The following is a 24,423-nucleotide window of genomic DNA, read 5'->3' as shown; positions in this document are numbered from 1 at the left end:
TAACACATTATTTTTATTGATTCTTTTGAGTTATATATAACATTGGAATTCATTTTGACATAATCACAAAAGCATACTATATAATTTGCTCTAATAGAGTCCCTAGCACTTCCCTCTCTTTCCCACTTTCCTTTCCTGTTTAGTGCAGCTCACAATAGTTTTACCATAATTTCTGCATCTCTCCAAGTCTCTCAGCATCTAATATTGAACCTCTGTGTATTCCTTCACTAACCAAACTCTCTGCACATCTGTTAATCAGATATTTGATTTAAAAACTCTACAGAAGCTGCAATTTGCTGCCTACTTCTGTTCTACTATCCTCTATACTTTGTTAATTTATACCATCTTTTCCTCAAGTCTCAAGAACTATTGGTCTTTTTAGTGTCTCTATATATGTGCCTTTTTCAGAATGTCATAGAGGTGAAATTTTACAACACATGGCCTTTTCATTGCATTCCTTAGCATTTAGGGTTCCTTTAAGTATTTTATACCTCAGTAGCCATTTTTAATGTTGAATAGGATTTCATTATTTAGATATATTACAACCAATTATTTTATTCCACACTAAAGGACATTTTGGCTGCTTTCAAGCTTTTTTTTAAGTTTTTTTTTCTTTAGTTATAGATAGACACAATACCTTTCTTTTATTTAATTATTTTTATGTGGTTCTGAGGATCCAACCCAGTGCCTCACATTTGCTAGGCAAGTGCTATACTGCTGAGCTACATCCCTAGCTCCTGCTTGCAAGTTTGGGAATTATGAATTAATGTGTTACAAATATCTGTATGCAGATATTTTTGAGGACATAGTTTTCAAATACTTTGAGTAAATACCAAGGGGGAAATTTTTCTGGGACATAAGTTCTAAGTATGTTTATTCTGTAACCACTCAACAAATTTCTTCCAATGTGATTATAACATTTTGCATTTCTACCAGCAGTGCATACATGTTCCTATTGCTCCATATAATTACCAGCATTTTATGTTGTCAACATTTGGGGTTATAGTTTTTCAAATAATTCTGTAGTCTCATTTCATTTTCATTTAAATTTGCATCTTCCTGTTAACATATGCTGTGGAACAGCTTTTCCTATATTTAGTTGCCACCTGTTTGTACAATTTGGTGAGGTATCTCTTAATGTTTTAGGCAATTTTTGATAGGGTTTAAGGACTTTTGTAGTTTCAAGAGTGATCCTGTTTAATTTAACTTTTTATGAAATGTGTAAGATCTTTATGTAGCTCTCTCTCTCTCTCTGTCTCTCTCTCTCTCTCTCTCTCTCTCTCTGTCTCTCCCTCTCCCACCTCTTTTTAATGTTGATATTCAGTTGTCCCAATATAATTTTTGAAGATTATCTTTGCCTCACAATATTTCTGTGTTTTCTCTCAAAGATTAGGTACAATATACTTATGTGTCACACATCTGGGCTATCTTTCATGTTCTATTGGCATATTCTTTTGCAAATACCACACCCTTAATTACTGAAAATTTATAAATGGGCTTGAAGTTTCATAGTGATAGCACTCTTATTAAGTAGTTTTAGTAATATTAATATACATATGTATATTTCAATTTGATTTTTAAAGTGTTTTATTTTGGGGTTGCTAATTTATTTTTAATTTTATATTTTATTCATTTTTTGTTAACATAGGAATCAATTGAATTTTGTATATTAATGTATATTAACCTTGTATCTGGCATTATTGCTATAACTATTTCTTTGCATTGGGATTTTTTTTTCTTTTTTTTTTTTTTTTTGGTACTGGGAATTGAACTAAGGGACATGTGACCCTTGAGCCACATCCCCAGCTTTATTTTGTATTTTATTTAGAGACAGGAGCTCACTGAGTTGCTTAGTGTCTTGCTTTTTGCTGAGGCTGGCTTTGAACTCATGATTCTCCAGCCTAGGCCTCCTGAGCCACTGGGATTACAGGTGTGTGCCACCATACCTGGCTTGGGAGATATGTTTGTTTTTTAATATATTTAAGTTTATACATACACAATTATAACATCTATGAAAAATAAATTTTTATTTCTTCCTTTCAAGTCCATATATGTTTTATTTATTTTTACTCTCTTATTGAATTACATAAGATTTCTATTACAATTTTAAAATCAGTGAAGAGAAGGATATGCTCCTATTCTTGATCATAATGAGAATGTTTAGAGATTCTCATTAATTAAAATATTGGATATCTTTTCCATATATATCTTTGAAAATTTGAGGAAGTTCCCCTTTTTTTCAAACTTACTAGTAGCTTATATCTTAAATGTAGGTTGGGTTTTTTTCAAATACTTTTATTACATGTATGGATAATATCATGTGGCTTTGATTCTTTATCCTGATGATGAGGTAAATTAAATAAATTTTCAAATATTGAATCTTTCTAGTATGTCTAAGTTAAAACAAAATTTGTTGGTTATAACATATATTGATTTTTACAGACTGATGCACATTGAGGATTTTTGGACTCTGCTTAAAATAGATATTTGTCTTTACTTTTCCTTTTTTATGTATTTGATTTTGGTGTTAGGGCAATACTGTTCTCATAGAAAGAGAAATTATTTCATTTGTTTCAATCTTCTGTGAGAGATTATAGATAATTGATATAAATTCTTTCTTCAATTTTTGCTAAAACTCTACAGTGAACCCATCTGTGCCTTGTTCTCTCAGTTTTGGAAAGTTAGTAAGTATTATTTCTCTTTGTTTACAAATAAATGTTTTTTTGATGTTGTCAGTTTCTAATTGTTTGTGTTTTACTAGATTGTATATCAAAATTATTAGCCTATCTTAACTATGTTACTGATATTATTTTTACCATAAAGCTGTTTCCTTATTACCCTTCTGATATCTATTAAATTTGAAGTCTGATTTTTCACCTTTTATATTGGTAATTTTCATTTTCTCTATTGTTTTTGAGACTTATCAATTATTTATCTCTTCAAAGTTCTTTTAGTTTTGCAAATTTATCTAAAAATAATGTTTTTAGTTGCTTTGGTTTCTGATATAGTTTTCATTGCTTGTTTTCTTATGTTTGTGTTGTGTTTAATAATTTTTATATCTTTTTAGTTTATAAAATATAAGGTATTCTTTTATATTATACTTAGTCTATGATGCAGATTTTATTATAAACGCTTTTTTTCACTGCTTCTTCCCAAACTGTTAAGTCAATTTTAGGTTTACAAAAAAATATGAACATCACTTGTAGATACTTACCCTATGCTCCTATTGTTGATCATAATGAGAATGTTTTCACAAATATATAACCTTCACAAATATATAACTATCCCCATTATCAGCATTACCTATGAGAAATACATTGGAATTGATGAATCTGTACTAACTTGTCATCACCTAAAGTCAATAGATTACATTAATTTTATTCTTTGTATTCCATATTCTACATGATAATAAATATATATAATGATATAAGTCCACAATTACATTATTATACAAATCATTTTACCATTCTAAAATTCGTATGTGCTGTGCTTACTAACCCCTCCCCTTCTCTTTCCCCATGCCACTGGCAACAAATGATCATTTTGCTTAATCCATAATTCACCTTCCCCATAACATCATGTATATTTTAGTTTTACAGTTGTTCTCATGAATTTTGGAGGTTTGTTTTCATTTTAATTTTTTAAAACATATATTTTTAAAGTTTTTAAATCATAATTCTCTTTTGTCTCCTGTTATTTACAAGAGTCATGTTTCATTTTCATTCTGGCATTTTCCACTTTTCTATAACTAATATTTAATGTACTTCCTACATGATCTGAGAAGGAACATTTTGTAATTTCCTTTATTATAAGTTTGATAAGCTATATGTTATGGACCAAAATGTTGTCTATAATGGTTAATGCTTATGTGACCTTTGGAAACAATGTATATTCTTCAGTTGGTGAATTAAGCATTATATAATGTCAATTTCATGCATGTAGGTAATGGATGATGTTGTGAGTTTAAGTACATCCTAACTGATTTTTATGTTCTGAAAATTACTCTTATCAATAAAGGAATATCACATTAGCCTGCTATAATAGCAGATTTTTAATACATTTTCTTTGATCTGTCAGCTTTTGCCTCATGTATAGAGTGTTTTTAGGTACAAAAATGTTAAGAAATGTCTTCTCATAGACTTAATCTCATGTATTCTCATAGAGTTAATCTCATGTCTTCTCATAGAGTTAATCGCTTTATCATATGTATTTCCCCTCTTTATTCTTGATAAATTTGCCTGTTATGTGAAGTTTGTTCTGTCTGAAAAAAAAATCATAGCTAATCATTTTTCTTTTGATTACTTCCATCTCTTTATTTTTTAATTTCTATGTATCTTTTATTTAAAGTGAGTTTCTTGCAGAAAACATAATTTCATCTTGTTTTTAATACACTTTATCAATCTCTATCTTCCAATTATTGTGTTTTTGTATTTCTGCCTAAGCCAAGTGCCAATGTCTCGGCTTGGCACAGAATCACGAGCCACCACACAGCTTTGTAGGTTCAAACAGCAATTCTTTATTCCCGATCTCACGTTTGCTCCACACACGTTCAGGGGCAATTCCAATATCCGATCTCAAATCCTACTCCACGAGGCTTTTTTCAAATCCCATTTTAATCTCACGAGAACTCAACAAGCTGCAGGAACACCCTAATCCCAGCAGCAATAATCTTCAACCTCAACTTCCCTAAAACCCATATTCTTAAACCGGGAAACGCCTTAAACCGGGAACACCCTAAGCCCAAGGACCAGGATACTTCCTCAAACCTGCAGGATACTTCTTCAAACCTGGATCCACCCTCGATCACCTTGAGCAGGGTCATCTTTCTCAAACACACAAGCAAGGTCGCAGCAAATTTCCAAGGCAAGTCCATTTAACATGGGGTACACTGGCAAGGATTACGATGCGTCAATACCTACTTGGTAATGGCCCTCAGCATATTTCCCCTTTTTTATTTAGTTCTTTTTAATTATACATGAGAGTAGAATTATTTTGATATAATTATACAAGCATGGAAAATATCTTCTTCTAGTTAAGACTCCATTTTTATGTATGTAGATATGGTGGGATTCACTATAGCATATTTATATAAGTACATAGGAAAATTATTTTGGATTGTTTCAATATCTTTCTCTTTCTTATCCCCCTCCCTCCTTGTATTCCACTCGGTCTGATCTACTCAACATCTATTTTCCCCTCTCTCCTATTAATTTTGGGTTAGCTTCCACATATCAGTGAAATAATTTGACCTTTGGTTTTTTGGAGGGACTGGCTTATTTTACTTAGCATTATAGTCAAGCCCATTTATTAAAAATGTCAAAAAAAGGCATTTTTATGACTGAGCATTATTCTATTGTGTAAACAGAGAAAAATTTTTTTAAAATACCTCAAAATTAAGAAGAAGTCAGGGTTGCCCACTTTCACCACCTCTATTCAACATAATCATTGAAACTCTAACCAGAGCAATTAGTTACCTCAAACTTCATAAAGGCTCCAATTACTGTATTTTGACAACTGAATATTTAAAGTAATCATTTATATAGGAGTATTAACTGCCATACTTTTATTATTTTCTACTTCATGTATTTGTGTTTCTTCCCATCCTCAAATATTTCTATTATTTATCTGCTTTTGTGGCTTTAATGAACATTTAATATAATTCCTTTTTCTCCTCTTGGCATATAAATGACACATATTTTTAAATGTTTTTTTTTCTAAAGTGTTTAACATTGACTTAGAATTAACCCAAGTCCATTTCAAATAACAGAATATTGCTTAATGGGTAATGAAAGTATCTTATACTGGAAAAATAATTCTAATTCCTCCCTCTTATCTCATGCAATATTCCTCTTATACATTTCATTTATATGGAAGCATACATATATGTAAAATGTATAAACTCTAATATATTGTTGCCATTATTGTGAATCAATAATTATCTGTTAGATTCAGAATGTGAAAAACAAGTTTTTACTTTACCTTCACTTATTCATTCTCTTATGCTAATTTATTTTTGTAGTAATAAATTTTCTGACCTAAGTAAATTTCTTCTACACAAGAACTTCCTTTAGCATTTATTTTATTTTTTTTAAAATTTGGTTATTCTTGACAGTAGAGTATCTTTGGACATATTTATGAAAACAGGGAATAAACATCATAGTTAGGATCCTAGTCTTATGGTTGTACATGATGTGGAGATTCACTGTGGCATATTCATATACATACATAGGAAAGTTAAGATAGGGGGGGGGACCAACATGGTTGCCAGCGAAGAGGAAGCACATACAATGCCTCCGTGGTAAGGGGATCAGAGAGACTCATTAATACACCCACATGCGTCCTGATACATTTCAATATATTTAATATTCCTGTCATTCCCCTTTTCCCTTCAATCCTGTTTGTCTAACCTACTGAGCTTCTATGCTTCTGCTCCTTTGCTGGATGTTAGCAACTATATATCATAGAGAGGATTTTATCTTGGATTTTTTAGACTTGGCTTATTTTGCTTAGCATAATATTCTCTTATTGAGGAAGGCAGTTCCTGTGCCAACGTGATTGTTGGGCCTAAAATTTCTTCTTGTAAGTGTACAGTTTCTGGTTTAATTACTAGGTTTTTAACTCACTTTGAGTTGAGTTTTGTTCATGGTGAGAAATAGGGGTTAAATTTCATTTTACTACATATGGATTTTCAGTTTTTCTAGCACCATTTGTGAAAGAGGCTATTTTTTTCCAATGTATGTTTATGGCTCCTTTATCTAGTATGAAATAACTGTATTTATGTGGGTATGTCTCTGTGTCTTCTATTGTGTTCCACTGGTCTTTATGCCTGTTTTGGTGTCAATGCCATTCTGGTATTGTTATTATGGCTCTATAGTATAACTTAAGGTCTTGTACTCTGAGGCCTCCAGCTTCACTTTTCTCAGGATTGTTCTCACTTTTCTAAGAATTGTTCTGGCTATTCTGAGCCTCTTATTTTTCCCAATAAATTTCATCACTGCTTTTCTATTTCAATAAAGAACATCATTGAAATTTTAATATGAAATCTATTAAACCTATATAGTGCTTTTGGTAGTATCGCTATTTCTATAATATTTATTCTACCTATCTTAAGAACATGAGAGATAATTTCATCTTTTAATGTCTTCTTCAAATTATTTTTTAAATTGTCTTTAGTTTTCATTGTAGTGGTCCTTGGACTGGTTTATTACATTGTTTCCCAGGTATTAGGAAACAAAAATCTTTCAAAATGTCTCATACTTTTTGTTGAGACTATTGTGAATTGGATTATTTTCCTAATTTCTCTTTCAGCTATTTCACCATTGATGTATAGGAATGCTGCTGATTTATAGGTGTTCAATTTATTTTCTGCTACTTTGTTACATTTGTTTATGTGTTCTAGAAGTTTTCTGGTGGAATATTTTTGGTTCTTCTAAATATAGTATCATCTCATCAGCTAGTAGGGGCAGTGGAGTTTGAACTCTTCTTTTTCTATCTGTATCCATTTAATTTCTTTCTTTTGCCTAATTGATCTGGCTAAAATTTCAAGGACTATGTTCCATAGAAGTGATGAAAATGGGCATTCCTGTCTTGTTTCTGGTTTTAGAGGGAATATTTTCAGGGTTTTTTTCTATTTAGAATGATCTTGGCCTTAGTTTTAAAGTATATAGGTTTTTATAGTGCTGAGATATTTTCCTACTATCCCTAGTTTTTCTAGTGTTTAGAACATGAATGGATGCTGTATGTTATCAAATGCTTTTCTGCATCTATTGAGATAATCATATGATTATTTTCATTAAGTCTATTGATGAGTTGAATTTCATTTATTGATTTCTGTATCAATAAATGAAGGTTAGATAAGCTAACCATGTACTCCTGGAATAAAACCCACTTGATAATGTTGCACTATCTTTTTAATGTATTTTTGTATGTGATTTTCCTTTATTTTAGTAAGATTTTTGCATCTATGTTCATAAGGGTTATTAATCTAAAGATTTTTTATTTAATGATTCTTTGTCTGGTTTTGGTATCATGGTGATACTAGTTTTATAAAAGACATTTTGCAAGGTTTTCTCTTATTCTCCTTCATGGAATAATTTGAGGACTACTGGCATTAGTCCTTATGTTAATGTATGGTAGAACTGGGCTGAGAATCTATCTGGTCCTGTTTTTTTTTTTTTTTTTTTTTTTGGTATGATTTTGATGGCATCTTCAATTTAATTCCTCTAAATTGATATTTTTACATTTTGTATTTCCTTCTGATTCAAAGTGGGTAGGTCATATATCTCTAGATATTTGTCAATGTCTTCAAGATTTTTCTTTTTTATTGGAGTATAAGTTTTCTGAATAATTTCTGATTATACCCTGTATTTCAGTGTTGTCCATGGTGATATTTCCTTTTTCATCACAAATTTTAGAAATTTGACTTTCCCCCTTTTCTCTTGGTTAGCATAACAAAGCATTTATCAACTTAATTTATTTTTTGTAAATACCAACTTTAATTTCTTTTACTTGGTGAATTTTTGTGTCAATTTCATTGATTTCTCCTCTGATTTTAATTATCTCTTTTTTCTACTGCTTTTTTGTGTTGATTTGCTCTTTTGCTAGGATCTTGAGATGTAATGCTCATGTATTTATTTGGTGATTTTCATTTTTTTTTTTTTTTTAGTGAATGAGCTCAGTGTTGTGAACTTTCCTCTTAGAACCACCTACATAATGTCCTAGAGATTTTTATATGTTGTGTCACTATTCTAATTTACTTCTATGTATGTTTTTAAATTTTACCCCTGATTTCTTCTATCAATTCATTACTCAGTAGCATATTATTTAGTATTCAGGTGTTATTTTATTGTTGATTTCTAATTTCATTCCATTATGATCTGATAGAATGCAATGTGATATCACTCTTTCTTTTTATTTTATTTATTTATTTATTTTTGTATTTGCTAAGAGTTACTTTGTAGCCTAAAATGTGATCTATTTTAGCAAACTGTGTGTTGCAGAGAAGAAAGTTTAATCAGTCATAGGTGGATGAAATATTCTATATATGTCTGTTAAATCTGAATTATTAACTGCATTTTCAGTTCTACAGCTTCTTTGTTTAGTTCTTGTTTGGATGATCTATGCAGTGATGAGAGAGATGGGTTAAAGTCACCTAGTATAATTGCGCTATGTTCTACTTGATTCTTGAAATTGAAAAGAATTTGTGTGATATATATTTATGCTCCATTGGTAGGTACATAAATACTTATGATTGATATTTCTTATTGTTAAGTACAAAATAAATTTCCTTTTAATTTATTTTTTAGTTGTACACAATACCTTTGTTTATTTTTATGTGGTGCTTTGGATCAAACCCAGGGCCTCGCACATGCTCTACCACTGACCCACAACCCCAACCCCAAAATAAACTTCTTTGTCCTTTCTGATTACCTTTGGCTTGAATTCCACTTTATCTGATATGAGGATAGAAACTCCTACTTATTTACAAGTTCCATGTGAATGATACGTGTTTTTCCCATCATTGTACCTTCAGTCAGCTATGAGGTGAGTATCTTGGAGACAGCACGATCTTGGGCCTTGTTTTTTAAATCCAATCTGTCAGTCCATGTCTTTGGATTGATGAGTTTAGGTTATTTACATTCAGTGTTATTATTCAGAAAACAATTTTGTTCTTTGTCATTTATTTATTTCTGCTTTTTAATTTGAGGTAATTTTACTTTTGATTGACTGTTCTTCCTGTGTTGTTCTTCCCTTTACTGATTTTCACTTTTACTATTTATTTCTTCTTTATGAAATATTTTATAGAGTGCTGTTTGTAGTGCAGGTTTTCTAGTTGTGAATTCTTTGAACTTTTGTTTATCATGGGGGTTTTTCTTTCATCATCAAATCTGAGGCTTAATTTTTTCCAGGGAAAATATTCTTGGTTGTCATGAATTTTCTTACAGTACTTGGTAGATTTTATTATAATACACCCTTACTTTTTTGGTCTGGGTTTAGATACCAGCTGAGATCTGTATTGGTTTCCCTCTAAATATAATCTATTGTTTTTCTTGTGCAACATTTAAAATTTTATCCTTTTTTTGTAGGTTGGACATTTTCATAATGATATGCCCAGGTATATATCTGTTGTAATTTTTGTTATATTTGGAGTCCTGTAAACTTTCCATATCTGATTTTCCATCCATTCTTAAGTTTTGAAAAATTTTCTGATATTATTTCATTGAAAAGATTGCACATTCCTTTGTTTGTTTTTATTTTCTGAACCTTCATCTATCTCAATAAATCTTAAATTTGGTCTTTTCATGTTATCTCATATTTCTTGAAAGATCTGCTGGTGGTCTCTTAATATCTTTTTTCCGTGGTCAACTTTATTTTCCAGACGTTATATTTTGTCTTTGTTGCCTGAAACTCTATTTCCCATGGGGTCTAGTCTGTTGTTGATGCTTTTTATTGGGTTTTTAATTTGGTTTATTGATCCTTCATTTTGAAAATTTCCTATTGACTTTTCCTCATTATTTCTACATCCTTGGATTTTTCTCTGACTTCATTCTTTACAGATTCTTTTACCTCACAGGTCAGTTTAATGATGAACTTTATAAATTCCTTCCCTGACATTTTCTCCATTGTGATATCAGTTGATCCAGTTAATGAGGTATTTTGGTTTGTTTGGTATGGGTTTGCTTTTTCACATTGTTTTTTTATGTCTACCCAATTATCCATGAGAATCTGAGGTGGCAGAGCTTCTGCCCTATAAATTTATAGTGTTCTTGATATTTTCTAGTACCTGAAGGTGTAGGAGGATACAAATAATATCAACAATCAATGCAAAGAATATACAGCTTTACATTAAATATTTATTTTCTATTTTGACAGTTTCAATGTTAATTGGCACTATAAAGAGAAATGGTATGGTAAATAATTGCAAAAGGGTAAGTGATTAAAAGTGGTGAGGAGATAGAGTTCAGCAGAGATGTAGGATCTAATAATTGAGGGGGAGGGTGAGAAAGAGTAGTAATAAGTAGTTAAAGGGAAAGTGAAAGAGAGAACAATAGAATTTAGCTGTTAGCTTAAGAAAAGGGAGGAAGAGAACCAAGGGAAATAGAAGTAAATCAATATAAAACAAAACAAAACATATAAACAAAATAAAATATACTAACAAAACCCTTGGTCCTCAAAACACAGAGTTAACAAAGTAACTACCTTCAAGGAATGATAGAAATGAGAAGAGAGAAACAAATATGAATATGTACAGATGTTCAGTCCAGCACACAAAAATTTAAAAAAAGAAAAAAAAAACCTTTTCATGTACTATCAAGCAATTTGTTTCCATTGTGATGGTTAAAAATTGTCAATAATTTTATATATTTGTTTTCAGTTCCTAATTGTCTTTTTTCCTCATTTTTTTTCTTGAATTATGTATTACAGTAGTATTTGGTGGCTGTATTGTAAATTCCTCTTTTGGGGGAACTAGTCTTTTTGCCTGTCCTAAGCTTTTCTTCTCATAAGTGGGGTGGGTTTGTGCATGTTATCTATTCCATTTACAGGGAAAGGTTGTTATAGATTTCAGTGAAAGTGGTTCCAAAAAGTGGAGCTCCTAGAGGTCAGGTTTGGATTTAGCTATACCCCTAGTGCTTTTTAAATAAAACACACATCTGGAGCCTGGCTGTTTCCATTTCACACTTGAAGTCGGTGCAGGTGGAATCTTCCCTGGGTTTTGCTCAAGTGGCAAAAGAGCTTGTCCTTTGTATCCCTTTGCCACCCATGGCTCCTGTATCTCAGCCTCCTGGGGTAATTCCCAAAGTGTAGATTTACTTCCTCCACATGATCAAGTTCCCAGTAATCCCTAGCTGGTCCTGTGAACAGTGAAACTCAAAGGGTGAGAGGCACCCAGTATCTCCTGGGGCTCAGGGTCCCAAATTCACCTGGGTACAATACTCTCCATGCTTGAATTCTACCTGATTTTCTAGTCACACTCTGTATTGCATGGCAGGTTTCTTCCAGATGAGGATTTTAGACCCAGATAAAATTACACAGGTCTGGGCATGGGTGTTTGGACCCACACCTGACCGTCACCATAGCACTGTGAAAAAAAAAAAAAGATGGCTACTGTGTTGGCTGTCCACAAGATGCCAGGGTATATGCAGCATTTTTAACACATGAAAATAATGTGTAACTCACTCACTCACTGGATCAGTTCAACAATGTCCTTGATCACTGGCTTCTCTGTTTCAAGACATGCCATTGTGTCACCTGAAATGTGGGTTTTCTTAGTACCCCTTTCCAATTTGCCTGGGGTGGATCCCCATAATTGGCCTAGGAGTCAGCAGTGGGTTTTACTTTATTTTTCAAATTTTATTCTATCCAGCGTTCTGAGTCCCTAGACTGTTCTGAGAGTCCATTATTAAATCTCAGTAGGATTTATGTTTTCACCCACCTCAAAGAAAAGCTGTTTGTTCCCTTTCTTGGTGTCACACTGCAGTGCAGCTTTAAAAGTAAATTCCTGGTCTTGAGTTGTGGCTCAATGATAGAGTACATGCCTAGCCTGTGGGAGGTACTGGGTTTAATCCTCAGCACCACATAAAAATAAATAAACAAGTAAATAAATAAATAAAGTAAAAAAATTAAAAGAAAATAATCTCCTGTACTATGCCATCTTTTCCTTCCACCTCTTTTAGCATTTCTTATAAAGTAGGGTTAATAACACCAAATTTCGTCAAGTTTTCTTTGAGAAATTTTCTTTTATCTTTTATTGATTTTTTAAAAATACACTACAGCAGTGGAATGCATTACAATTCTTATTACACATATAAAGCACAATTTTTCATACCTCTGTATATAAATATATTCATGCCAATCCATGCCTTTATACATGTACTTTGTGGTTTTTTGCATTAAAATTCTTAATACACATATATACCACAATGATACTCTTACATTTTTAATTTTTGTTGTAATTGTTGTTGATGTTGTATAATTATATGTAATTGTAGGATTCTTTATGAACAAAACACAATTTGATCAATCTTGTTCCCTACTATCTTGACTTTCCCTGCTCTTTTCCATCCCCCTAATTCACTTGCTCTGCTCAAACAACTTTCTATTATTATTTATTTTAATTAGTAAATTATAATTATATATATAAATATATGATTTTTCTGTAGTATACTCATACATGGACATAGCATAATTTGGTAGATTTTAAAATTATAGGTTGTTGATTTTTGTTATTTCAGCACTGTAAATATTGCACTGGATTTTGTTCCTCTTAGTATGGTTTTATTGGAGTTGTTGGATGCAATGCTTACTTTGGTTATTTATAGACAAAAGTGTCCCTTCCTCCAGTTTCATTCAGGGATTTTCTTTATTTTTTTATTTTCTGAAATTTGAATATGATTTGTAAAAATGTATACTCTTTGGTGTTCTCTTAGCTTCTTAGTATGGTGGTTTGGTGTCTGACATTAATTCAAAGAAAATCCCACTTGTTATTGCTTGAAACATTCTTCTGCTTCTTGCCTTTTGTCTTTCCCTCATGGTATTATCATCAAACACATGTTACATGTTTTGCAGTTTCCCCATATCTTGATGTTATAATTTTCAGATTTTTTTCTTTAATTTTTTTTCTATTGATGGTTAATTTTGCCAATATCCACAAGTTCAGATTCTTTCATCAGCAATATCCAATCTAATAATAAATACCTTAAAGATGTTTATCATTTCTATTACAGAGTTTTTGATTCTAAGTTTAACTTCATATTGTTCCTTAGAAGTTCCATCTGTCTGTTTACATTGATCATATATTTTAATGCTGCCTACTTTATCAGAGAGTGTATCATATTAATCATGATTGTTTTAGATTAATAATTTTGAAAATCCAACATTACTGACGTATTTGTGTCTAAGTGTGACATCTACTCTGTTGATTTATATTATTTCATTTTTTTGGATACAGTAAGTCTTTAAATTTTGATGGATGTTAAATATGCTGTAAAGGGACTTTGGTTCATAATTCATTTTTTATAAATATTTTTAATTGTTGATGGAACTTTATATTATTTATTTATATGCAGTGCTTGGAATTGAACCCAGTGCCTCACACATGGTAGGCATGTGCTCTACCACTTAGCTTCAACACCAGTTGGACACCAGTTGGACATTTCACTTTATATCTCAAGTGGGTTATGGCTCTGATAAAATCACAGCAAGTTAAGTTCAGGTAAAATAGTCTCTACTGAGAACAAACCATATAAATAATTTAAAAAATGATAACTTATATTTTGAACTGTTTACTTGCTTCCCTCTCTGTGACATAAATATGAAATTTTTTCCCAATTTTTATTGTGAGAACTAAGAAGAACATCACTAGGTTAATACTTAGAAAATTGTCAGGGCCTCAATATGACTTTTTTCATGAGGAGCATTAAAATTTCAGACTTTTCATCTGGTCATGGTTGTGCATACCTTTAATCCCAGCTACTCAAAAAACTAAGGTTGAATGATTAAAAGATTGAGGTCAGCTTTAAAATGTAGGAAGATAATTTCTCAAAATTTTAAAAAGTACTGTGGGTGTAGCTCAGTGGTGAAGCATCCCTGGGCTTAATCTCTAGTACCACACACTCACACACAATTTGACAGTTACAGTTCAAGGTTTCCTCTCAGTATTGACATTTATAGAAGTTTCTCCTCCTGGATTTCTGGATGAGTTTTGTCATTCTGTTTCTACATGACTCCCTCTCCAATTTTCAAGGTAGTATATTTCCTTGTGGCCTTACTCTCTGAAAAATCTACAAAGAGTTGTTGACTATTTCCTTCATTTTTCTTCATAAACTAGTAATTTCTAACTCCTTTCAAACTGGACTTGTGAACAAAAATCTCTTTATTATTTTTTTTTTTACAATTACTGAGACAAACTTGTATTTTATCACTTTTTTTGCTGAGAAATTTAGCATGTATTTTGAGGAATATTGCATTTTATTTTTCCTTTATAAAAATGCTCATTTCTTTTGTGGTCAGGGTAATACTGACCTATTAGATAGGTGAGACATGTTTCTTCTTTATGTTTTATGGAAGAAGTTGTGTAGAATTAATTAATACTTTACGGTTTGGTCAAAGGGACAGTGGATATATATTGGCCTAGAGTTTCCTTTCTTGAAAATATAGATTTAATTTATTTGACTTAATTTTTTGAGGGGTATTGGGGATTGAACTCAGGGTCACTTGGCCACTGAGCTACTTCCTCAGCCCTATTTTATATTTTATTTAGAGACAGAGGCACTGAGTTTCTTAGCACCTCGCTTTTGCTGAGGCTTGCTTTGAACTCCCAATCCTCTTGCTTCAGCCTCCTAAGTGGCTGAAATTTCAGGTTTGGGCCACCACACCTGGCTTAACTTAATTTTTTGATAAAAGACTAAAAAGGTTGTCCATTTTTTTTATAGTTTAGAGATTTAAATAAATTGTTTTATCACACTTAAGTTGTTGATTTCAATTATATAGTGTTAATCATATTATTTTGTCTATAATTTTGTAATATCTGTGTGGTCTTGAGAGACAGCCACTATTGTATTTCTTATACTGATAATTTTTGTATTTTCTTTATTAGTATTTCTAGTGACCTAGCCAGTTTATTGATCTATTACATGGCCAATATTTTGTATCATTGATTTTCTGTATCATGTTTTTGTTTGTATTGTCATTGATTTTTCCTCTAATGCCATTTTTAAATGTCATTTGTTGATTTGGATTTGTTTTTGTATGATTTTTTAAAAATTTATATTCTTAAAACTACTGAATATTTTCTTGTAGAGATTTTAAACTGCATTCCACAAATGGTATTGCAATATTTAGTTTTGCTCAATTCAGTACATAATACATTTTTAATTTGGTTATGGATTTTGAGCTCCAAAATTTCCATTTGCTTAATTTTATGTGTTCTATAGCTTTATATGGGCTCTATGTCATTCCAGCTATTGAAATGTTTTCTCTCATTCTTTAGAGGATGATAGCTGCTTTGAACACCACACAGCAAGACCATTATTTCAATAAATTATGCTTTTATTTTATTTTTTTCTTTTTAAGTTTTGATATTTTATTAATTCTTTGTATGATAATGTTTATGGTGTGACCCTAAAGATATCCCTCAAAGAATGCATGTTTTAGGCAATGTAGCAATGTTCATAGTTTAAAAGATTAGATTAAGAAAGCTTATAATGGTTTTAATTTGAGGGGTCCCTCAAAACATGAGGAGACAAAGTAACAATGTTCAGAGTTAAAATTATTAGATTATGAGAGCTGAAACCTAATCAGTGAATTGAAAGGACTAACTGCACTGGAAGGTAACTCTAGGGAGTTGTTGTGTGAATTGTGGAAATATGTCACTAGGGACATTCCCTTGAGGTTTATATTTTTGTCCCTGAATCATCACTCACTCTCTGCTTCTTGGTTGCCATGATCTGAGCTGCTTTATTTTCACCCCCATCTCTTTGCAATGATTCCATGATATTCTGCTTAACCTTGGACCCAAAGCAGGTCAACCATGGATTGAGACCTATGAAGGCACATGAAAAGTAGAAATTTCCTCTTCCAAGTTGTTCTTATCATAAAACTTGGTTACAACAACAGAAAACGGACTAACATAGAACTGTGATCTCATCAGTGGATAAATCCATTTGAGGAATTAATAATTGAATGAACTATAGAGTTGTAATTGTATGCTAGTGGGAAAGTAGATCATTGTTAACATGCTCTTGGGATGTGTATCTTTTCCTTGGCTCCTCACTTTTTCTCTTTCTGCTTCCCAAGTGCCAGAAACTTAACAACTTTCCTTTGCCACACCTTTCTGCTTCACTTCAGGCCCAGGGCAATGAAGTTGGTTGACCTTGGAATGAGGCTGCCGAAATCAAGGGCCAAGTAAATATTTCCTCCTGTGCATTCTTATCAAGTATTTAGGTCCTGGTAATGAACACCTGAATAACAAAGTGTGTAATTTTTATTATATCTTGTATATTTTCAATATTAAAGTGTGACATAGAGTCTTACTTAAGTAATATGGAGAAACTTTAATTTTTTTATTTTTTTAAATACTTATTTTTTAAAAAAATGGACACAACACAATGCCTACATTTTTTGTGGTGCTGAGGATCGAACCTGGGTCCCACCCATGCTAAGAGAGCGCTCTACTGCTGAGCCACCATCCCAGCCCTAATTTTTAATTTTTAATTTTTACCATTTGTTAGGATGTAAACTTCAAGTTTATCTGTGCTGTGGTTTCAGCATCAGTTTAGTTTTTAAAGACCATTACAGCCATTCATAATGATTATATATGTGTAAAATCTGCTGTACATGTGAGGCCTGAGAGATCGTATATTCTGTACCTCATTTCTCATATCTTTGACATTTTGTTTAGGGCAAGATTGTTGTAAGATTGTTGCATATTTATCTTGGTAATGAAAACAGCAATTGATATACATATTCATGGGTTCGATTTATTGACTTCTGTTCTCTTCCTGATATCCTGACACTATTTATGGCTCTTCATGATCCCTCCCTAAATTCACTGGTATTAATTTGGGGTTTAAGTATCTTAACTATAGTGTGCACTTACACTTTTTTTTTCTTGGTGCCAGGGATTGAACCCAGAGTGCTTAACCACTGAGCGACATCCCTAGCCTTTTCCTTAAAATTTTGAGACAGTGTCTCACTATGTTGCTTGGGACCTCAATAAATTGTTCAGGCTTAATTTGAACTTGTGACACTCCTGCCTCAGCTTCCTAAGCTGTTGTGATTACAATCATATGCCACTGCAGCCAGCATACACTTACACTTTTGACAAATAAATATATTTTTAATATGTAGCTGAAAGAAAATCTTCAACAAGGAGCACTCAATGTGTTCTTGGGATCACATTCCTGTAGCCTTATGAAATGGCTCTGGTTCTTCACCCTTGGAGTTTTCAGCACCTGGAAAACAACTGTTGCTATTATCACAATTTACATTATTATATTGGCTGGGATTTTAGGAAGAAAAAGAAAGTGCAATAGACAAATTAAGCAGTGAATCTCCTGCACTGTATGATGCAGAGTATCTCTTTCTTGTTTCTTGTATAGAAATAGAATAACTTTTCTGGGGCTTTTCTTTGTTATTTCTAGTTTTCTGGCTGCTACAGCTCAAGACTATAAGATAGCAAGGGTGTGAAAATTTGTACTTTTGTTTGTTTTGTTTTGTTTCTTGTTTGGTATTTCAAGTCTTTTTTGATCCTCACCGCCTATCCACCTGTTTCTATTTATTTTCCATTTTCCTGTAGTTATTCCATAAATTCTGTTAAGTGCCAGTCGTCCCACTGAGTAGGTGTGAAAGAGTACATTTTTCAAGTACTGTTTGTTGAAAATTGATAATTTTTCCACTTAGAAAATCTTGTTTTTTATCTATTTTATGAGGACAACATATATAAAGACATATGTCAGGCATCACAGTTCAAGGATTGGGGAATTGTTATGTATCTGATTATTGTTTCTCCTTTAAAAAACATGGATTGAACTAGATTGCCATTTTCTCACATTTAAACTATAAAATACACTAAGAAATTTACATATATATTTAAATAAATTCCTGAGTTTACTTTATAGTATAATCTGTTGCCGGAGGAAATAATAAAATTAATTAAAAATCAACTGTTTGGGCGGGGGTTGAGGCTCAGTGGTAAAGCACTTGCCTAGAATGTGTGAGGTGATGGGTTCAATCTTCAGCACCACGTAAAAATAAATAAATAAAATAAAGTTATTATGTCCAACTACAACTAAAAAATATAAAATGGTTTTGGTCTTTATTTTTGCCAACACATTTATTGATATTGTATAAAACATCAAAATTTTAACTTAATATTTTATTATTTAATATTTACAAATAATTTTGCCAGTTGTCTTAAATAAAGGGGTAAATATTAAGAACCTGACAGTATGAAACATTCGCTTGGGTATGTGTCTGCTTTATTAAAATACATTACACTTTTCTGGAACATCAATTCAAACTTATATATATGTCAGTGAGCCTAAAATTTGTCTTAATTCTTTTTTGCATTAACTATTTTCAAAAACCAACTCCTATTATTTGAAATGAGAATGAGTCACACAATATCTCTTGTCACAACTAATTTACATTTAAAATAGTTTAACAATAAATAATTATCTGAAATAGTTCTGAGGAAATAATTACACAAAATAATGAAAGACATGAATAAATATTTTGTATTGTTATTTTGAAATGCCATTATTACTTTAAGCTTTCTATTAGACCTAAACATTATTTTAAATTAATGTTATTATTTATGAGCAATGACTATATTTGGCTGTCACTAACAAAAATAAAGTAAAAGTTGGGCTGGGGTTTTAGCTCAGTGGTAGAGTGATTGCCTAACATTTTTGAGGCACTGGGTTCAATTCTCAGCACTGCATACAAATAAATAAATAAAGGTCCATCAACAACTAAAAAAATTCAAAAGTGTATTATAATGCACAAAATATTCAAAGAGAACAGAATCAATAAGTGAAAATATTCTTTCTATGTTATCAATTACATTATTTCCAGTTCTTTAAAAAAATGTTGCATTTTTACTGTACTACTTAATTATGTTAGTGGAAAGAACATTCAAGCTTCTTGCTAATTAAATGGCTTCAGCATTTTTAAGTTTTCTGAATTTCTCAGTTTTCTCATGTGTAAAATATAATAATGATATTGCCATAGTTTGGATACAGTTCCTCCCCCCAATTTGTATGTTGGAAGCTTGACACCAAATATAATGATTTTGAGAGGTGGTGCATGTTTAAGACAGGATGTTTAGTGGAAGATAATTACATCATATAAACACCATTCTTGTAAGAGACTAAGGTTGGTCTTGCTGTGTGCTTTAGGTTTTTTGAAACTGGATTGTGGCGCTATTATAAAATGAAGACCTTGAATCCTCACCTATCATTTGCTTCTTCTATGACTTTGTCACCATATTCTCTTTCCACATTCACTCCCACAATATAATGCAGCCAGGAGGCAAAGAAAGTGGTGCCATGCTTCTTAAACTTTTCAGATGGAAGAATCATGCTCTAAATAGACCTCCCCATTTATAAACAACAAAATGGAGAAGACAAATCTATTGAAATATTGATGAGGAATAATTCATCAAATAAATACATTTGAGAAGTAACAATGTGTCAGATGTAATATTGGACCCTTGGAATGTAAACACATTGAGTAACAGCATTTATAAGATATATGATGTGAAAAGAAAATCACACCTCACAAATTATCACTAAGCAAAATATAGGTACAAGCTGAATGAAGTAAACATGAAAATAGGAGATTGTGATGAAAGCAAACGTTTGGACAAATAATTTAAATGAGAGAATGAAAAATTTTTCATTGAAAATGTTATATTTAAGTTCAAACCAGAAATGATTAATAATTGATTAAATATTTTAAAAATGTACAACTGGAAAATGAATATTTTTTAAAGATTGATATATTAATAAAATTTATTTATGCCAGTAATTTGAATAAGGCCAAAATAGCTAAAACATATTTGGAATACAGAGTCAATACATACTATAGAAATATGGTAATACATAATTGATTTGTAAGGAATTTTTTGTATGCTATATTAAGGATTGTAAGTGGTGCAGTGAAAACTGTTTCGAAGAGAATTGTGTGGTCAAATGTATGTATCAAAAATCCTTCTTAACTGATTTTGGGAAGAATAGATTAAGGTAGAAATATTAAAGAAGTTAGATAATTTGCCAAACTTTCCTCAGCATAGGAAATATCAAATGCAAATTATTGGACACTAATGGTTCTATGTTTCTTAAACCTTTCAGACTTAGTTTCTAATGCCTAATAACTAGGAATTAATTTATATAGGTTGATATATATGTGAATAAGTGAGAGAATCAAATTAAGCTGCTCTTTGAAAATATGCAAAACAATCGCATAGACACAAATGGTCAATATATTTTAAAACTGAATAACTTTGCTTTTGATTAGGTGCAATGATGAAGAAGATGTATGAAAAGGACAGAACTAATTAATGCACAGAAAAGACCTTAATAAATGGTAGTTATTTTCAATAATCGTTAACTCATTGAATTATTATACCAATATTTCTTGACACTACTTTCCGAAAGATATTTTGCTAAGCAATGTATATATAATAATGAACAAGGCATATGAATTCCTTGCATTTAAAGAGCTTACAATCTAATATCTTCTCAGAAAACTTGACACAACATATATCTACCACCATTTAGATGCTCATAAACTGTCATTTTTCTTTTCCACAAACTGGCAATACAAATATCTTACATTATCATAGTACTTTAGAGTTTGGATAATGTTCATACATCCCAAATCATTTATACAAAAATGAGTTTTAAAATGTTCATTGAGGGCTGAGGATGTGGCTCAGCCATAGAGCACTTGCCTAGCATGTGTGAGGCCCTGGGTTCAATCCTCAGCACCACATAAAAATAAATAAATAAAATAAAGGTATTGTGTCCATCTACTACTAAAGAAAATGTTTTAAAAAGTATTCATTAATTGATTGAAAGTGACTGATCCAAAAGTTGTTATATTTTAATATATCCAACCTCCTGTTCATATCCACAGGTGTATGCCATAATGCAAATTCTAAGTTGTATACTTAGCTATAACACTAATACTCCATAAGAAAAGTAGACATCTTGGGAATTGCCCCAGATGATTTTAATATTGATATCATTGTTGTGTTGTGTACACATGTGTGTGCATATGTAGCTACGTAGGTGTGGTTTTTCTTTTCATCAACTATGTGTGAATGAAAAAAAAAAGTATATTCAAACTAAGAAAATCACCCATTCAAAAATTATTCTCCAGGTCTTCAGGGTTAAACAGGATGTGACTGCAATTTATTTAGAAAGACAAATCAACCCAATTAAATTGCATTTGTTTATACTAACAATTAAGATGTGAAAATGCATTTTAAATACAATACCATTCATCATCACTCCAAAAATAACTCAGCATAAATTTTATAAAATGTATACTGATTTCATATTAAAAATTATAAATTGGATATGCCTAAATATATCTAGAAAAAAATTGAAGACCTAAATAGATACAGTATCAAACCAAGTGAAAGGATTAGAGGGATTAATAAACTGTCAATTTTGTTAAAGTTGATTCATATGTTTAATGCATGTCATATCAAATGGACAGTAATAGACAGGTTTCTTCTAAAATCTATGTGAAAATGCACAGACACTACTTAAATCAATTCTGAAAATAAAAAAGGTGGAAGGAATCATGAATATTTATAAGAACTTCTACATAGACACAGTAATAAAAATATCATTATACTGATGTAGAGATAGGAATGTATATCAATGGAGCAGAGTAGAAAACACAAAAGCAGACAAACACATTAACAAAAAGTAAAAATTAAATGGAGAAAAAGTTGCCTTTTAAACAAATGTTGCTAGAACAAGTAGATATAAATAGGTGAAATGAAATGCCAACTAAACTTTATATATTACACAGATCCTAATGCAAAATATATTCCATTCTTAAATGTAAAAATTAAAACTATAAAACTTTTGAAAAAGAGAATAGGAGAAAATTTGAGGATCTTCTTCTCAGCCAAGAGTTATTCATATTGATACTAAAAGGGAATATCTATGAGTTTGTGTTCATTAAAATGAAAAATATGCTCTATAAAAGAAACTTTGGAAAGAATAAAATGATAGGCTACAATGTTGAAGTGTATTTTAAAATTCATGTGAAAATCAACTTAAAAGTAGAATGTTCAAGCATTTCCCAAAGTTCAACAGTAAAATAAAAATCCAACTAGAAAATGGGTAAATTAAACATGAGGAAATATTTGACCAAAGATGATACATAGATGCCAAATAAAATCATGATATGATATTAAATGTCAATTAGCTGTATTAATTTTATAGTACTGTCAAAATGTAGTACCACAAACTGGAGGCTTAAAAAATGGAAAATTTATTTTTGACAATTTTTTTTTGACAATTTTGGAGTACAGAATTCTGAAATCAAGTTTTTAGGAAGATTGGTTTCTTCTGAGGCCCTTGGCCTATAATTTGTCACTTTCATCCTCTTGTCATGTTCTTTTTCTAATCATGTCAGCATCCTAATCTCTTATTCATATAAGTATAATGATTGTATTAGTTATGGCTCATCCATATGTTATCATTTTTACTTAATTATATCATTGAAGGCCCTGTATGCAAATACATTCACATTCTAAGATCCAGAAAGACAAGAAGTTCAGCACATGAATATTGGAGGAAAATAATTCAGCTGATAATATTAGCAATCAGGAAAATCCAAACTATAACATCAGTAGTTTATAAAACTGCAAGTATGGAAATAGTGAAAATTAAAAACATAGATATAATGCTGGACAGGATTCAAAGGTTGTGGATCATTCACATATTTATAGTACAAAATATAAAATGGTATGATGACTCTGAAAAACTGTTTCACAATTTTTTAAAAAAAGAAATAATGCATTTTAACCAAACATAAAAAATGAGCATCACTATGGTGCATTCTGAAGTGCAATCATACTTCAATCATATACACCCACAGTCCCACTGCCTACTAATTACTCTCCATTTATTTAATAATTCCTTCTTAATTTTATGATTTCATTTTTCATAGATTTCAGACATGAGGTAAGACATGTAATACTTGTCTTTCTAAGTCTGTCTTATTGAACTAAATATTGTTATACCAGTTTTATCCACTTCTTTGTAAATTACATTTCATTCTTCTATAAACCTAAATAATACACTATTATTTATTTATACCACATGTTTTTATTCATGTATCTATTATCAGATTCTTAGGCTATTTTGAATTGTGCTGCAATAAACATACTTTTCATCAGAATGTACTGGGATTTTTAAAAATATATTATTATAACATTATGATTATACATAGTATTTGGGTTCATTTTGACAAAATTATATCAAGGAATTTAACTTCAATCCCCACTCACATTTCCCTGTCCTTCATTCTCCCCATATTCTCCCTCTACTCTATTAAACATCCTTTATTCTACATGAAACATAAAGGTGAAATTTTCTTTCATTCCTTTATGTATGAGTGTAACATAACTGTTAAATTCATCCTGTTTTTCTTCCCCTTTCCTTTCTTTCCTTCCTTACTATCATTCTCCTTCTTCTATTCCACTGATCTTCCCTATATATGTGTGATAACTGATCCACTCCCATATGCCTTCTTTTTCTTATTTTGCTCAAGTTTCCACATATAATAGAAACATAGCGTATGGGTTTTTATTTATTTATTTTTTTTTTTCATTTCTAATGAATGGCTATTCTAACTAGGGTGGGATGGAATGTCAATATATTTGACATGCATTTC

Source organism: Urocitellus parryii, chromosome X (assembly GCF_045843805.1).
Source record: "Urocitellus parryii isolate mUroPar1 chromosome X, mUroPar1.hap1, whole genome shotgun sequence".
NCBI lineage: Eukaryota > Metazoa > Chordata > Mammalia > Rodentia > Sciuridae > Urocitellus > Urocitellus parryii.
Note: the sequence above shows the minus strand (reverse complement) of the source record.